At 44.1% G+C, this 17268-nt stretch overlaps 1 protein-coding gene across 2 annotated transcripts in view; it reads right to left on the bottom strand.

The window, feature by feature from the left end:
- Positions 1 to 17268, bottom strand: part of MVK (mevalonate kinase) — a 143495-nt gene that overhangs the window by 86768 nt on the left and 39459 nt on the right. The gene's annotated exons all lie outside the window — the stretch shown is intronic.

Raw genomic sequence — 17268 nt, 5'->3', positions numbered from 1 at the left:
ATGGGTTTACACTGTTCATAGGAGTAATCCATGGCAAGACTTACAGTGCTGCTGTACATGACATAGTGTTCAAGAGAGACCCCCACTAGAGAGGATGTAATTAAGGGCCTTAATTATGTAAGAAGACCTGCCTTCCCCACCTGCCCAAATTGTGTGACTCTGGGCGAATCACTTCTCCTCAGACTATCTCAATTTCCTTACATACAAATATTGGGAATTCTTAGAAACAGGTGAATCCGCAGTGAGCAATACTCTATAAAGTTACATGGTCCATTTTTATGGTCTCATTAGCCTTAACACTCGTCATCTCCCTTCCATAAGCTCTACTCCAGGATGTAAAACCAAAGCGGATCACACAGCATCCATTGGCACTGCAGTTGTACTTGTGCAAAAGACTACGTATCTTCTACACAACAATTTTCAAAATAAAGCAGATCATATTTTTTTCTCTAAACGACCACCATTCTATAATACCCATACAAAATAAAAAATATGAAGGTGTGAATTGATGACGGTCGATGCCACAAAAAACAACTTTATGAGTGTGTACAGTGTGCACTATTGTGGGTTCAGAGAAGAAAGTTACTCTGTTCATAAGTCAAAGTATGATGACAAAGAATAAAATGGATGAAATCGGGAATCTGTGCAAAACAGTAGGTTTGGATGAACTGAGAGAGTAGTCTGGGCCAAATAATTTTGATTCCTTTACCAACTGCTGCTTAATCCCACAAACTTCTCTTAGCTTTGCTATTAAGGCCCCTACCATAAAGGCTGCTTCGTCTTAGGGCTCGATTACATATCAGCTGGTTTTAGGTGGAGTGATACTGGGTGTCTGGAATTAATGTTTCCAGTTGGTATCCCCACACTTAAATCCAGCTAATATGACTTACTCTACCCAGAACTGAGAATAGCAATAGAACTCCGTTTTATGGGCAAAAACTGCAGGTGACCCAATTTCGCGTTTTAAGGTCCCCCTGTTCCTTATGAGGGGACAGGCAGAGGACAAGCTGCGTTTTTTTACAAACACAACAGGTGATGGACCAAATGTGGATCAATGTCACACACTCACCCCAGTCCAAAGATCTGGGCCCAAATCCATCGTTTTTTTGCACTCCACACCACCCTGGGTTAGACAATGGCGATATGCAAATTAGCTCTGACCCTGTGCCCCATGGGAACAGTCCAGTCCGAACTACAAAAGCCATGTCCTTCCGGTCCGGTCCTCGGATGCTTGATTCCGTTCTGGGAAGGACATGGCTTTTGTAGTTCGGACTGGACTGTTCCCATGGGGCACAGGGTCAGAGCTGATTTGCATATCGCCATTGTCTAACCCAGGGTGGTGTGGAGTGCAAAAAAACGATGGATTTGGGCCCAGATCTTTGGACTGGGTTGAATGTGTGACATTGATCCACATTCGGTCCATCACCTGTTGTGTTTGCAATTGCCGCCCTAAGTGCGCTGGGGATGCCCAGACGTGGGTCCCAGGCACTCCACACCACTGGAGTCAAGCTAGCCGGGCTGATGAGAGGTGTTACCTCGAAACCGGTCCGGTCCTCGGATGCTTGATTCCGTTCTGGGAAGGACATGGCTTTTGTAGTTCGGACTGGACTGTTCCCATGGGGCACAGGGTCAGAGCTGATTTGCATATCGCCATTGTCTAACCCAGGGTGGTGTGGAGTGCAAAAAAACGATGGATTTGGGCCCAGATCTTTGGACTGGGGTGAATGTGTGACATTGATCCACATTCGGTCCATCACCTGTTTTGTTTGCGTTTTTTTACAGCAACCTATGCTCCAACCGACTCCATTTTTCCAGGTGCATTTCTGCCCATAAAATCGAGCCCAGTGCTCCCACAGCTGGTAAAACCTTGTGAGGGAACACTGGGCTACATGTGACCTGGCAGAGTGGTAGACCATTAGGGTGGCTGCTCCGACCGACTTGTAATCAGACCCCAGTCAAAGCGTGCTTTCAATCTGTTTTCAGACAGTGAAACCACGGAAATCATAAATCCATGATAACAGATAATATAAGAAAATGCCTCAAGGCAACACCAAAGAAAACAGAAGGCCTCACAACGTTTAAAAAAAACAATGGAATTCACATTTTTCTGCTCTTCAAAATGTGCAATCCATACTTTCCTGATGCAGGCTGCTAGCACTTAGGCCATTACTACAGGTCACTTTGATTAGACATATGAGCAGGCTGCAGTACTTTAAGCCCCACAGGCATAGTGTGTCCCTCTTTCACAAAATAGCCAGCTCAGCCAGGTGTGACATATGCACTGTAGTGGTAAGGCTAAGTTAGGTGTGGTAGGTTAGGTATGGTATGTAGGTAGGTAGGGGGTATAGGCATATACGTCAGTGTAGGTATGGTAGGTAAGGTATTTATTATAGGGCATGGTAAGTTAGGTGTGGTATACACATTCTGGTAGGCAAGCTATTAACGTTATGGTAGTTTTGATAGATAAATACATAAGTAAAAATGATAAGAAATCAGGCAGGTTTGGTAGATACAGTAAGCAGATATGATAGGTTAGGTGTGGTAGGTAGGTTGAATAGGAGATTAGATAAGGTAGGTGTTGGACCTGGGGTTACGACTCCACATAGGGTAGCCTGACACAGAGTAGGAAGGTCTATTCTCAATGGCAAATTCGTGTTATGCTTGCGTCACATCTCTCACAGTAACCCAGCGCCCATCCACAGAAAAGTGACACTACACCAGTTTAGAAAAATACGGATGACTTTTATAAAAGATCTTTGTTATCTTGTTCCGTTAGTCATATTTTGGTTACACACATTAGGCACCTCCCACTTCAATTTCCCGCACCAATAAAGATTCAGCAATACATCGTTCCCTAGACTCAGTGGATTCAACAATTACACTTATTACTTCAAATTGTACACAGTTTCTTGGTTGTTTAGGGAAGGTTCAATAGGAAAAACATTTTACATTAAATCTGGTTATCGAAATCATGCATTAGAACAGTTTGGAGACCACTTTTTATACTTGTTTAGTTAAATTGCATTAGTTGCTTGCTCAGCAGGTGCCAGAGTCATTCCCTCCTGTTAAGATAAGAGCAGGCAGGAATTTCAGTCAGTATCATATATTGGTTTAGATGTCTCGCCATGCACTGGCTCCCTGTTTTACTTTACTGACCAGCGATAGCTCTAGGTCTGGTAGATCTCCTGTTTCAGATTAATTGTCTTGCCAGATCGGGCTCCCCTGGCCAGCACAACAGTTTTAATAGGGTTCATATGGGTGACTAACCACTAGGACCTGTGGCGTCGGCTTCCGATTTCAAGTCCCTCACCAGCCCCCAGATCCCTGCTTACTTGTGGCCAAGGGCACCTATGTTCCGGTTCAGCTGTCTCTGGCAGCTGAAAAAGATCAGACCTCACAGTCAGCTCTTTCTGTTCAGCGTTGTCTCCCTCGCAGGCTAGGGTTCAAAGGGGGAGCACATTAAGAAGGTTAAAGTTAAATTAAGGTCCAACTGGGACATATTTAAAGGTTTGGGGGGGGAAACACATGCTGAATGCCCTTCAGAAAACATGTCATAACAGATGACTTGAAAAAGCAAGGATTATCCGGCAACCACAAAAAAAAAAGCTTAGAATGGCTGAAATGTACCCTTAAGCATCAACAGAGGACTAGAGCAAGGCCTTGCCAGGTTCAAAACATAAACAAACAATAACGCTTAGAACAAGGGTGCAGAAAGGTGACCAACATGTTTGTCAGTGCACAAAGCCACATATATGCCCTAGCGGTGGGCATATACAGTCTATGTGGCGGGATGCCTGGTTAACAAGGTGAATGCTGGGTAGAAGGAAGTTTGTGGCTCCCTACAGATTCTAGAATTTTCCAGTACTTAAATGTGAGGAAATGTGTACTTGTAATCAAAGTTTTAGATTTGTAAGGGAATCTAGGAAAAAATAAAGAATCTGGTGAGAGCAACTCAACTGACCCAACCCTGGATTCCTTTAGGTGTCTAGTTTTAAAAATGCGGAGGTTTGCTAGGTTTACCTTTGCGCCACCTGATCTAAGGCCCAAAATTCACTGCTACCCACACTGGAAAAAAGGATCAGTTTTCAATAGAAAAATATGATTCGTAAATGTTGAATTTTGACCCATTTCCTTTCACAGGCATTTGGCCTACCCACACAAGTGATATACTAATTTTATCTTACAACATGTGGAAATATAGAATAGTGGACCATTTATTATTACCTATTGGATTTTGCCACATTTATATCTTACAAATGTTTGCCAGTGTGTATGTAAGGACACATTGCGAAAAATGTCCTATACATTACATGCTAGTATGGGTACCCCGAAATTCAGAGATTTACTAATAACCACTGCTCCAAAACTCCATACCCTGTGCCCATTCCAGAAATACATAGGTTTACTTTATACCCATTTTTCACTCAACATATTTTACTTTATGAATTGGCCTATACTCGGTACACAAAAAAAGGATCTTATGGAGAGTTTTTGGATCTGGGTACTTCAGGTTCTTGGAAAACCTACAAAAACTATATAGCTCCGCAACCAGAACGGTCTAATGGTATATTGATTTTGTAAATCAGCCATTGTGCAAATAATACCAGATGAAAAATTCACAAATGGCAGTTTTATCTACTCATTTTCAATATTTCTTTATTTCAACTGTTAGTTTCTTTAGGAAAACCTGGAAAGGGATCTACACATCACTGAATTCAGAATGTTGTCTACTTTCAAGATATCTATAGCTTTCCTGGATCATGAGGTTCATACTGGTTTCAACCCAAAATAGAAGTAGGTTAAAGCACAAAACAATTGGGCTACCTCTTTGAAAAATACCAAATCTGTGGTAAAAAAAATTTTTTAGATTCAGCTCTGCATTTTCCTCAAAGCTGGGAATAACGGATTTTAGCACAATAAACTGTTTGTTGATTAAATATTTTGCCAAATAACAGAAAATGTTATGCCCAACACTTTTTTCCTATCTCCCCCCTCCAATTAAAACCTATATTTTGCTTATCTTCTTGGTCCCCTCCAGGGAAATCCACAAACCCTGCGTACCCTTAGAATCCAGAGAATGTTGGGGAAAAAAGGACACAAATTTGGCATGAATTATGTAGAATGAAAGTTATGGAGCCTAAGCAAAAACTATTCCAAAGGATGAAAAAGGGGCTCAGTACCCTTAGTGTGGGGTTTGGGATAAGCCCCAGCAGCTAAGAGGTTAATATCCGCAGGGGCGGAGCTTCAGGGTAGGTATTACACTCCCCCTAATAAATGTATTATTTAAAAAATAGTCGGGAACAGGAGCTTTCCGTCGAGTATGTTACGGTATCTGTCAGATTTAATTTCACTTGGGATTTTTTTTAACACACACACACACACACACACACACACACACACACACACTTTCTGTTTTGAAGGTCTTAAGGCATGGTTCTAATTTACAAAATACTGTATTTTAAGTACCCCCTCAAGATCCGAACTCGTTTCCCTTTCCACTCAAGCCTTGCTTCTAATATGATGATTAACATTATATGCAGGCGAGATTGTCAGAAAATCTGAAGGGTAAGCACCCCCTCCCCACGTCTTACTGACCAAGCAACGCCCCTGAATCTTCCTGCAACAACCCTCCAATCTCTTGCGTCAGTCTTGTGCCCTTCTTTTCTCCTGCCACCTCTCCTTGCTGCTTTTATATCCATGTTCCATTTGCCTTCTCTCACAGTCACTCTGAAGCAGGAGGGTGTGACAGCAGTTTTCATAAGCTCAGTGAAAAAAGGTGCTTTTACTCCTAGATAGCAATCCCTATTAGCTTTGCCAATGCTAGTTTTATTTTATTGTTTTACTTTGAAGGAGTGGAAAATGGTATCCTTACTCACCTCCATGCCCAGAAAGGAAAAAATACATGTTTTCCCTTTCTCTTTTTACACAGCTAAAATAAGGAATGAAAAGGCATTACAGATTCAGCCAAAGTAAATAAAGTAAAAGGTTGATCTATCAGCATTACGTGAAATATCTGACATTTTTAAATTATATCTAGATGACATACTTTCAGCAAAGAGGTGTTCCACGCAGTCATAATTTATAAATGCATTTTGTGTGGGCACTTTTAATAAATGGTCTCTTCTACTGACTAGATGCTTTATTTCAGAACTATGAAAAACAAAATAAAAATTGTGTTTGAGAACTGTTGTTTTAAATAATTTAATTTCTCATGAAGTATAGCTTTTGAAAAACATTTTAGAGTCAAACATGTGCTATAAATGTATTTTATGAGAGTATACTTGCAGGTCTTTTGGGAGACACCGTAATGGATTTTCAGAGGCAGTGGCAAAAACATTACTGTAAAGTTAACTCCAATAAATTGTTTTTCAATCTACCAACTCTAAAAGCCACATGTGATGCTATTTGCTAGGTTTCTGTTCTGCAGACTAATATTACTAATAAGAATAAAAGAATAAAAAACATACAACTATTCTTTAAAAAATAAATGTGTGTAATCTGTATGTATATAAACACCCACATACATCCAAGAGCGAGAGTGTGAATATGGTCTTCAAGACTAGAGTCAGGTGACATCAAAAACCACGAGGCCGAAGACAGAGTATGTTGTAAATGTCACCAGAACCCCGAAAGGGAAATATAAGACTATATTATATAGGTTACCCATAATGTATTTTTATCATTCTTTTTATTTTTGGATAGCTTGGGAAAGGTGTTTTTTCAACCTAATGAAAATGATGAAACAGAAGAAAAGAACTGGACTATACAATTTGGTCGTGTGCAGAAAATAATTATAATTATGTAGTTAAGATTGAGAATTGCAAATAAACCACCCCTTAGCAAGGTTTAAAACACTCGGGGCTAGATGTAGGTAAATTAGATTTTATCGATTCTAAAATACCGAATTTTAACGATTTGGTATTTTAGAAAATCGGTAAATCTGATGTAGGTAATAATTCAGTATTTTTACCGATTTGTTAAGTTTGCTATTGAATCCTATGGGCCATGAAGCCCATAGGATTCAATAGCAAATACCGATTCGGTATTTACCGAATCGGTAAAAATACTGAATTGCCAAGAGGGACAGGGTGTCACTTTGACACCCTGTTACACCCCTTTTTCTGGCTTGTGTGCCATGTGACACACATACATGCCCTTAGGGCACTTCTAACAGTGCTACAGGGCCTTTAGAATCTGTTATTTACCATGTAATACAATTGCATGGTAAATAACGAATTCTTGTGTACATGCACATCTGTGCATGTACACCTGTGCCATGTGACAACACATACATGCCTAGTAGCAGATGACACCCTTGCTGTAAATGTTGGTAATGAGTTTTCTCAATGGGGCATGAGGATTGGCAACGTATAGTCAATGGCCCTCATGGAATCCTGAGTTTTTTTGGGGGGTGGACTTCAACTGGGTTGCAAGTTGCCAGGCTTCCAAGTAGCACAAGATAAAAAGAACATCAGTCTTGTCGTTTTTGGTCTTCAGGCTAGTACAAGCATCTGATCTGAAGGTTCCAGAGTTTGCTCCTAAGGCACTGTTTTCAACCTTGTTCTAGGTCTTTTAGAATCTGCTGTGCTTGGGTACAGTATTGATAAGCTCTCGGGTACAGCTGGTTCTAGCAGGGGCTAGAACCTTTCCTGTTTAAAGTGTTTTTCATGGTAAGGGTACAGCAATACTCTGTCTGTCAATTAATGAGGATGTTACTTGGGGGAAAAGAGTGTGAGGAGTGTGATGGGAGATTAATCCTGGTGGAGAAGGGAGGTGCCTCAACGCACTGTCTGCACATATTAAGTGAGCATACAGATGTATAATAAATATGCTGTACAAATACTCAGTATACCCTTTTGAAGACAGTGGACGTTTAGGATTACAGTGGGTGAGCTGCTGTAGTTGCCCTGGTTTTCGCTATGCTAGAAAATAATGGTTTGCATAGGATAAAATATTCTTGGGAAAAAAAAGAGAGGGTTTACTTCCTGTTTCTGCGGTCAAGCGGTGTGAAGCACTATCAGAGATCCAACTCAGAGTTCGACAGAGAAAACAGGTGGGTTACTTCCAAAGTAAATGGTTTAAGCATATAAATTCTCACCTATAATGGCAGCTCGCATCATATTAGATTTCAAACGTGATCCTAATGTCCAAGTGATGTATGTCTCTGATTGGTCTAATCTTTACTTTGAGCCAGAACTTTTTTAATATCATCAAATACCCAGATTGTAGATCGACTTTCTTTGACTACAATCAGTCTCTCTATGCTCACAACTTCTGGCCAGCACTCAAATGTTTGAGTAGGCACTGTTTCTACTAGTGACCTCGATATTAACACTGGTGTATTTGTACTTATAATAATTGTGTTAACGTCATGCAATTTTTTTGTTTTGGTCAAACTCCAAAATTTTGCACCATTGGTGCAAAGTTGCTTCACTTTACTGTCATTACTCCTGGAAGGTGTACTTAATACTCGTTCCAAACTCTCACCATTCTGTTGACTGTTATCCCTTACCCTTTGTTCACTGTATTAGCATATCCTTTCAATACAAAGTAAGGAAGGTAACTTTATAACAATGGTGCTCAATTATTTTTACATTCTCAAACCACCGGGTTAGGTATTTTCTTTAGTTACATATTTCGCCTGAGACATTATTATAGGATTTGATCAGATAATGTTAATTTGTTCACTTAAGTTTCTCTGCAGTGTGCCTTTGTTTAGTAGAGTAAATGTTGTAGTTCATTTTCAGTCCATGCAAAAAAAAAAGTTACCTGTGTGACAGGTCAAGCCCCCTCTGTGCTGATGAGGGTTCCATAACGGGGGATCCGACTCCGGACTGGTGGTCCGTCCCCAAGTTCTCACATACCTCCGTTCCATCTCCACAGCAGCCTGGTCGTGCAGAAGACGCGGAGTGGGAGAACGGCAACCCTGACTATTGGTGGCCGAATGCACAAGGAATAGAATACCGCCCCTTTAACGAAACGGTTTCCACAGACGACGCCCCGCCCCTCTGGAGAGGCACGCCGGTGTCAAAAGGAGGCTGGAACCGGGAAGAGACGGACAGCGTTTCCCTGGAAGCGAGGAGAGAAGACAGCGAAGGAGGGTGCAGGAACCGAGAGGAGATCGAGACCACCGTGAAGTCCGGAGCGGAGACGGAGTAGCCAGGAGGCCAACGTTTCAACGCGTCGCCCCGCCACGTTCCCACGGGAGGAGCGTGGCTCCAACAGGTACGGGGCAAAGTGGCGGGCTGGTTGTGACCCCGAGTCCATAACGAGAAACCTGTACATTTGTAAAGCCCCTTGTAAAGCTACCCTCTCAGATAGTCCCTGTTCCTCACGAGCACTACCCCCATGCTCCTTCTTTGTATATACTCACTCAAGCACTGGTTTCCCTCACTCCCGGCCCTGAATATACCGGTCCCAGAGCCCTGTCCTAATCCGACCTTGTCCTTTTCCTTTCATACGGCGAGACCGCCCCCTGGGACGACCGGACAGGATTCCGAGTCAAGCTGGATCCCCCTCGTACGACGGTGTTCGATTCAGCAGCCTTCACCAGAGAACGTATTTCCAGCCGAAGGAGAAAGACTAATACCCAAATAAAACCTTCATTGAAAAGCTTATTTAAGTCCTCTGGTTCTGCTTCTTTGGATCGTGCACCCAGAGTCAGTCCTCAGGTAAAAGAGTCTGACCCGACCCCTAAGTCTCACCCCACCCTGGGACAACTGGTGCCAGAAGTGGGATCTTCAGACCAGACCATCTGTAACCGAGAGATGGACGCCCTGATACAACACATGATCAAGGAACAGGAAAAGCTCGAGTGGGCGGTGGAACAACAGTTGTCGTCTGCACAGGCAGACCGAGACTTATTTAAATCCACCATCACCACACAGCTCGAGAGCCTAAAACATGTGTCGCCTCCACCTGTGTCCACCCTAGGAGAAGTACGAGCACACACCCCAAACCAGTCAGGCATTGCCCTCCAAAAATACCTAGATGGGGAAGATCCGGATGCTTTTCTAATGAACTTCGAGAGGGCTGCATGGGCTTTGGGGTGGCCTGAAGAAAAATGTCCATTCTTCCTTGCCCCGTTACTCACAGGAGAGGCAAAATCCACATATCAAGCAGCGAATCCGTTGGTGGAACACGCCCTACACCGTGATTAAAGAGGTCATATTAGACCACTTAGGACTGGACCAAGAGGCCTACCGTATGAGATTCAGGAAGGAGAGAGGAGTCCCAGGAGAGAACCCCAAAACCATCTTCTTTCGACTCAAAATGGCCGCGGATAAGTGGCTAAGGCCAGAATCGAGCACCAAGGAGGAGATCTTAAACAAGATCTATTTGGAACAGTTCATGGACGCTCTTCCCTATGCATCCCAGAGATGGCTACGCCAACACTCAGGTTTGGGTATAGAACAAGCAATTGAAATGGCCGCCAATTATGCAAGAGCCCAACCCAAGAACACCTGTTGGGACAGTGAGAAAGCTACCAAACATCCCCCACCTCTCAAGGGTGATAGAAAACCCAAATTTAGCGCGGAACCCATTCGAGCCAAACATCCCGGAATGATCTCTCCAATGTTAAGAGGGCCCCAGTGCTTTGACTGCGGGGAATGGGGCCATATTGCCCGGATGTGTCCCAGAAAGCGACCCCCCGAGGAACCAATGGAAGTCGGATATCTTCCCAAGACTGTCCTATACTCTGCAGAAATGGGGGCCTCTTTTTATGTAAGTATGAGGATGAATGGCAGAACGGTGAGGGCCCTCCTAGATTCAGGGTGTCGACAGTCCGTGGTGCAAGAGCGCTTTGTCCTTCCCAGCCAGTACGTCCCAAACGCAGTAGTACACATACGATGCGTCCATGGGGACGTTAAGCCATACCCCCTCGCATCTATCACCTTAATACCCAGGGGTAAGGGACCCTGTACGGTAAGGGTAGGGGTGGTGGATTCCTTGCCAGAGGATGTTATTTTAGGAGTGGACAATCCTGATTTTCTTTCTCTCTTTAGAAGAACTCTCACTCCTCCCCAGCTAAGAGGCGTAGCTCCCCTCCCTGCATAACTGTCCCCCGAACCATAGACGGCAGATCGTAGCTTCAGGTTCGCTCAAACTGAAGACCGAACTCTGATGAACTCCTGGGAAAACGCTCATGCCCAGCAGGGGACACAGAGGCCAACCTATCCCAGGTTCATTATACAGAACGAATTGCTGTATAGGCAACCACAGGAGGGAAGCAACCTCCAGTTACTAGTACCCCGATCCTTCAGGGAACAGGTACTCTTCTTTGCCCATACCCATCTCACAGCAGGACACGCCGGGAAAGAAAAAACCACAGACAGCATTGTGAGACATTTCTTTTGGCCAGGTATCTATAAAGACGTGCAAGAGTACTGTGCCAAATGTGAGGTCTGCCAGAGAAGGAATACTCAACGCCCCAGTGCTGCCCCGTTACAATCAATGCCCATCATTGGAGTCCCCTTAGAACGGGTAGGCATGGATTTAATAGGCCCCCTGCCTAAGTCTTCAAAGGGGCATCTTTATGCACTGGTGATCGTGGATTACCCCACTAGGTTTATTGAAGCATTCCCATTAAGAGCTCCCACTACATCGGCCATTGCAGATCGCTTCGTGGAATTGTTTTCACAAGTGGGGTTTCCCAAAGAAGTGTTGACGGGCCAAGGGACCCCTTTTACGTCCAAACTGATGAGGGAAGTGTGTAAGACTTTGGATATACGGCATCTGAAAACCTTGGTCTACCACCCACAGACGGATGGTCTGGTAGAGAGGTATAACCAGTCCCTGAAATCCATCTTAAAGAAGATGCTAACGTCCGAGGGTCCGGACTGGGACCGGCTATTGCCATTGGCCCTTTACGTGCTGCGTGCACAAAAACAAAGCAGTCTAGGGTGCTCATCTTTTGAGCTTTTGTACGGGCGTCTCCCTAGATCCCTTTTGGAGATGACCAAAGACATGTGGAAATCCGAGGAGCTTCAAGACCAGAAGTCTGTCCTGGATTACACCTTACATCTGAAAACCAAGCTCGGCAAGTTAAGAAACCTCGCATACTCCAACTTGGAACAGAAACAGGGACAACAGAAAAAGAACTATGACAAGGGGAAGAGATTGAGACGCCTTTACGTGGGGAAGTGGGCCCTGGTACTGTTGCCTTCTATAAGTAGTAAAAAGAAGAACGAATGGCAGGGGCCCTTCCAGATCATAGAAACGATAGGGGATACCACGTATAGATTGCGCCTGTCGCCACAGAAAACCCAGTGCTACCACATCAATCTTCTGAAAGAATGGCTGGGACCAGCTGCTAGAGGGGTCCATGTGGCGACACCTTCTACAAATCCCTCCACGTTGCAGAACCTGGTGATCAACCCCGATCTGTCCAGACCAAAGGAGGAAGCCCTGCGCAACGTCCTCATCCCCTTTTCAAATATCTTCTCCGATCTGCCCGGAAAGACTGAGATAGTTGAACACCGCATCGAAACCCCGGATGGTAAGATCGTAAAACAGAGGCCCTACAGGATCCCAGCAGCGCGACGGGAAGCCTTGAGGAAGGAGATCAGGGATATGCCGGCCCTTGGGGTAATCAGACCCTCGAAAAGCAACTGGTCCTCCCCGATCGTGAGGATCCCAAAACCTGATGGGTCCAAACGCTTCTGTATGGATTTTCGGGCTCTGAATGCTATTTCCAACTTCGACACGTACCCTATCCATAGGGTAGATGAACTGATAGAGAAAATAGGAGACTCCATGTACATCACCACACTGGACCTCACGAAGGGGTATTGGCAGGTGCCCCTTCGGGAGGAAGATAGGAAGAAAACGGCCTTTGTCACCGATGACGGTCTCTACGAATTTACCGTACTCCCCTTTGGCCTCCATGGGGCGCCAGCCACATTCCAGCGCCTCATGAACACCATCTTACAGCCCCATCTGTCTTTCAGTTCAGCATATCTGGACGACATTGTAATATTCAGCAGAAGTTGGGAGGAACACCTACACCACATACAGACCATTCTGACCGCCCTAAGGCAAGCAGGCCTTTACATCAATGCCAAAAAGTCAAGAGCAGCATTTACACGCGTCAACTACCTGGGGTACGTTCTAGGGGATGGACATATCTCCACAGGAAGACACAGGTCCCCTTCCCCTCCAATAGAAGGGAGTTGAGAGCCTTCTTAGGGCTCATAGGCTATTACAGACGTTTTATTCCCAGGTTCGCGGAACTGGCCTCTCCCCTGACAGACCTGTTGCGTAAAGATGTAAAACCCAGAGACCTGAGCCATCCTTCCCTGGACGCCCTAACTGCTTTCAAAGAACTTTAAAACTCTATGACCTCTGCAGGGCTGTCCTGTCCCAGATGGGTACCGATGGACTAGAACATCCAGTGCTGTACCCAAGCCGAAAGTTATTTCCCAGGGAGACTAGGTATTCCACCATAGAACGGGAGTGGTTAGCCATAAAATGGGCGGTTGAGAAGTTGCAATACAATTTGGAGGGAAAGCCATTCCTCCTCCATACTGATCATGCCCCGTTGAGATGGATGCATCAAAACAGCAGTTATAATCCCTGTGTCCTCCGTTGGTTCCTTTCCCTGCAACCCTACTCCTTTTCAGTACTGCACAAAAAAGGCAAGGACAATGGGAATGCGGACTTTCTATCCCGGGTATTTCCTCTCCCCGATCTGGAGAGACCAGGGGGGGAGGTGTGTGACAGGTCGAGCCCCCTGTGTGCTGATGAGGGTTCCATAACGGGGGATCCGACTCCGGACTGGTGGTCCGTCCCCAAGTCCTCACATACCTCCGTTCCATCTCCACAGCAGCCTGGTCGTGCAGAAGACGTGGAGTGGGAGAACGGCAACCCTGACTATTGGTGGCCGAATGCAGAAGGAATAGAATACGGCCCCTTTAACAAAATGGTTTCCACAGACGCCCCGCCCCTCTGGAGAGGCACGCCGGTGTCAAAAGGAGGCTGGAACCCAGAAGAGACGGACGGCGTTTTCCTGGAAGCGAGGAGAGAAGACAGCGAAGGAGGGTGCAGGAACCGATAGGAGATCGAGACCACCATGAAGTCCGGAGCGGAGACGGAGAAGCCAGGAGGCCAACGTTTCAAAGCGTCGCCCCGCCACGTTCCCACGGGAGGAGCGTGGCTCCAACAGGTACGGGGCAAAGTGGCGGGCTGGTTGGGACTCAGAGTCCATAACGAGAAACCTGTACATTTGTAAAGCCCCTTGTAAAGCTACCCTCTCAGATAGTCCCTGTTCCTCACGAGCACTACCCCTCCTTCTTTGTATATACTCACTCAAGCACTGGTTTCCCTCACTCCCGGCCCTGATTATACCGGTCCCAGAGCCCTGTACTAATCCGACCTTGTCTTTTTCCTTTCATACGGCGAGAACGCCCCCTGGGACGACCGAACAGGATTCAGAGTCAAGCTGGACCCCCCTCGTATGACGGTGTTCGATTCAGCAGCCTTCACCAGAGAACGGATTACCAGCCGGAGGAGAAAGACTTATACCCAAATAAAACCTTCCTTGAAAAGCTTATTTAAGTGCTCTGTTTCTGCTTCTTTGGATCGTGCACCCAGAGTCAGTCCTCAGGTAAAAGATTCCGACCCGACCCCCAAGTCTCACCCCACCCTGGGACAACCTGCTTATAGCCAGACAGTATTTTTCTTCATCCTACCTTTAGAGTATAAGAGGTGGTTGATGTACATGCTAAAACAACAATGGTGTCATAAATCAACTTTACTTAACACCAGAGATTGTAAACTTTGTCTACAGACCGTAAACAAGGTAAGTCAAAAGCTGTGAGTAATCAAGAAAGACTGTGAAACTAAGGTATTTCCCCTCATGTGCATATTTCATGACAATGTACAAAAGCATTAAAGCGTGGCCAACAGTGCACAAGTCATTCCTGGAAATACTCTGGTATGCTGTTTTATTCGATTGTCTTCGAGCCAAACTTCTAACAGGAATTAAGCAGATTGAGGGCCCTAACTGAACCTTAGTCATCTGCAGCGACCTCACTAAACAAGCAATTATTACACTGTTTGCCCATAAACCCAATACAGCGTATGTACGGAATAAAAGGACTATTTGGAAAGGTTTAGGGCCTGACTAAGAGCTTGGTGGATGGGATACTCTGTCACAAACATGAGGGATATCCCCGTCTGCCATATTACAAGTTCCATTGGATATAATGGAATTGTAATTTGGCAGACGGGATATCCGTCACGTTTGTGACAGAATAACACTGTCCGCCAAGATTGTAATAAGGCCCTTAATCATGGACTGCTTGACTGTCGAACCTACTCCATAGCAGTTACACTTCAGATCATCCTCAATCAAACATGGCTGTGATGAAATTATCCTCTCTCTCACAGTGCTGATAAATGATAGTAATGCCTCTTGGTTGTTAATCATCATATATTGCTTCCCAGGACATCATTACACTGATTCTCCTCTAACTTTGCTTACCCTAGATCAATGAAGTGTCAAGATTATCAAGAAGACTTAGAATCATAAACCATGTCTAGTTAAACATCAGGTATTTAACAAAAGAGCAAGGAGTCGTGGAGAGTCGGGAGTTACGTACAAATTCACAATACAGCAAAATTTGTTTTTGTAATACGTAATAGTATTTAAAGACATCAACAAAAATATCAGTAATGATTGCTAAGCAAACTTGTTGACGTAGTAGTTTCTAGTGGGACTGTTGCTCTGTGATTTTTAAGTTAATTCATCTTGTTAATCCATAGATGCTTGTTATCAGTGTGAATCACAACGCCTGAGAAGATTTGAGATAATTAGACTTTTGTGTTTGAAACCATACATTTCGATTAATGAGATCTCTTTAAAAATCTTCATGATGAGTTTGTTGGTTTTCAATATCAGGATGCAGAACGATGCAACATAATAGGTCGTTAGATATTCATGTTATCACGTATTACTACAGCTAAGACATTAGAATATACTCTCTCTTTTTTGTCTACTAATCCAGTTTTAATTCAACTTTATTCTCTTCCTTACATTACTGGTTGTCCTATGTCATGTCTGCTTTTTATTTTCATTTTGCGTTTCCGCCTTCTTCTGGTTTTGGTTTTCTGCCCATACGCTGCTCTTCCAAGCACAGTATTATTTGATGCTCTGCTCTCTCTCTATTCTGGCCTTAAGGCATACTGAGTATTGAACTCAGAAGACGCTTCTCTGGTCCTCACAAACCATTGTTTCCTGTGTTAGGATGGGCACATTTAAATTCACATTAAAAGTGCAGCGTTAAGACTTTTCTAAAACTGTATATTTACTTGGATGTTGTGCCATAATCTTTGCTATATTCATTTATTGTAATCTCTGCATATATCTATTTGCATCCCTGAAAAAGAGGTTTTCTATTCTGCAAAACACGAGCTGACAAGTTCAGAGTTTGATTGATTCTAAGACTTGTGTATATACCATGTACCATGTACCTTAGGTTCGGATGCTTTTACCTACAAATAAATGTCACAATGTATGAAATCCTAGGACTGAGATTTTGTTTTGTATATATGAACTAATTGTCTATGTCTCCACATACAATTACATATTTCAAAAACAAATGTTGTTGTATTGTGAATATGTATACAACTCCTGACTTCTCACGACTCCTTGCTCTTTGGTAAACATATGTGTCAGAAGGATAAACCGACACAGTGTGAGAGTGCGCAGGACCATGGACTCGGATTATCCAGTGCTGTTTTAAAGTAAAGGCATTGGTTAATATATTGAATTCGACAAAGTGGTTTCTAAAGCATGGTCAAACTGATGGATTTGTCACTCGGGGTAAAGATGATCACTGGAATTTTTCCAAATTAGCTAGCTCATAAGTAGTCCTACTTGACCAAATGAACTAACAACCACGTCCTGCTACCCCCTTAGAAAGCAGGTGGTTTATTGCCAAATACCACCACCTAGAGAATGGTAGTCTCCTAATGGTGCTGGATTATAAAAGGGGGTATGATTATTCAATTGTTGCACCCCCACTCTACTCCCACTATACTGTAGCTGGGTTGCATCATTAACCGACCACCCCAACGTAACACTTTTTACAGCCTATTTATGGTCGGACAGACAAGCCTAACGAAGGAGTACCACTTTGTTTACTTGACTAATAGATCTTGCTCGGCATCCAAAGGGGCATCTGCCCCCCCCCCCTCCTTTGGAAACAAAAATACTAGAAAAAGCAAAGACAATGCATACCAAATGCAATGTAGGGCCAGGAGAGA

The sequence above is a fragment of the Lissotriton vulgaris genome, chromosome 11 (assembly GCF_964263255.1).
Source record: "Lissotriton vulgaris chromosome 11, aLisVul1.2, whole genome shotgun sequence".
NCBI lineage: Eukaryota > Metazoa > Chordata > Amphibia > Caudata > Salamandridae > Lissotriton > Lissotriton vulgaris.
This window is presented reverse-complemented; position numbering and strand designations above follow the sequence as displayed.